Raw genomic sequence first — 1,682 nt, forward strand, 5'->3', positions numbered from 1 at the left:
GAACCTACATGCATCATAAAATGGACTGACCACAGAATTAGCCAGTTTGGAATGCATGTCACAATTGACAAAAATTCCAAACCATTTGTGTTTGGTCTATTTAACACAAAATTACGAAAATAATGAACGTTTTTCTAAGTGTAAGAAAAAAAACTTTACCAAATTTATTTTGGAGTCTGATATAAATAACAACAGAAATGTTAAAATATGAGATTTCATATCAATAGGTAATCTGGTTCAATTTTTCCTTTTATACTTCTTTCATTTTTACATTTGTAAAGGAAAGCAAAAGATGGAAAAAGGAAAAAATGATTGTACCTGAAGTTTGTCCATTAATTATTTCACCTGTTGAATACACAATATAAACATAATGAATTGATATTAAGGAAAAACTCAGTTCACCTACTAATTATTCTAAAGTACATGACAGATGATAAAACACTCACCATTAATCAGCAGCAGTAGTGACACACACAGTGAGATCAGAAACCTCATTGTGACGAATGGCAACACCTGCACCTGCACACACATATACAATACACATATGTTTCTTATATTAATTATTTAGTATTAGAATATTATATTACTTTATATTAAATTTTTTTTAAGTCATTTTTACTAAAAGTAATTAACTATTATAATGAAATAACTAAATAAACAAACATAATTTTTCAAAGTAATTCCTTAGTCTTTAGAGCACAATGTGATGAAATGACGAGAAATAACTACCTGAGATCAAATGCTGCTGCAGAGCAAACTCAGGGAGATTCTCTCTTCGAGCAGCTGAATACAGTGGTGATGATGATCTGCAGCTCTCACGATCTCATCAATGCCTTTATTAATACGTGTGGGTGGATCATTACTGGAACCAAGAGTAGTTTCTCAACAATGTCTTAACCCAGTTTTTCATGTAGCATGAAGATATTTGTTATTTGAACTGATTGTGTCCTTGTGTACACCTGCATTCAGAAACACATTCTTTCACTCTGTGCTTGAATAGATCTAAATGTAGATGGAATGACAGCAAGTCAGTTTGATTTTCAAAGCTGCTTTACAAAAATAGTACAATGAAATCTCCAATGAGTGAGCTAAAGGTGACTGAAAAGATTAACGCTAATTAAATTAATAATGTTATAATTCTGTTTGTAAATAATGTTTAACCATGTTAATGATGTTTAATAATGTTTACATTTTATTAATTAAAAACCACTGGTGGGATGCAGGCAGCGGCCAAGTAAGATGGAGATTTTTAGAGGTGCAAAGTAACAAAATTTTAACACAAAGAGAATACATATTTTTAATGCAACTAACAACTCAAACCTAAACCCAAAAGTTAACTAATGTCTTTAAAAGCAGCTGGGAAACAACATGCTAGTTAAGTAGCAGGTTAACATTAGGAAAATGAATGGGTATTTAATATTTGGATAAAGAAAAAAAGGGAAAAACAAAGAGAAGAAGCAACAAATATCCATGAAAGCTGATTTATAAAGAAAGCATAAAATAAACAGAATTAAGCAAAACAGGCAAATGTTGGTACTTCCCCAAAGCGAAGAAAAAAAAAATAAATCAATCATTTCATTTAAAGTAAAATCAAGTCTGAAGAATAAAATCTGCTCTTGGAGAATTGAAGGAAGTGAACACTACAGTGGGTACGGAAAGTATTCAGACCCCCTTCAATTTTT

At 30.9% G+C, this 1,682-nt stretch overlaps 1 pseudogene; it reads right to left on the reverse strand.

Annotated features, from left to right (window-relative positions):
- The window catches only part of LOC107666952 (alpha-tectorin-like), a 33,330-nt pseudogene that overhangs the window by 17,444 nt on the left and 14,204 nt on the right, over positions 1-1,682 (reverse strand).

The sequence above is a fragment of the Sinocyclocheilus anshuiensis genome, unplaced genomic scaffold (assembly GCF_001515605.1).
Source record: "Sinocyclocheilus anshuiensis isolate Anshui unplaced genomic scaffold, SAMN03320099.WGS_v1.1 scaffold1500, whole genome shotgun sequence".
Classification (NCBI taxonomy): domain Eukaryota; kingdom Metazoa; phylum Chordata; class Actinopteri; order Cypriniformes; family Cyprinidae; genus Sinocyclocheilus; species Sinocyclocheilus anshuiensis.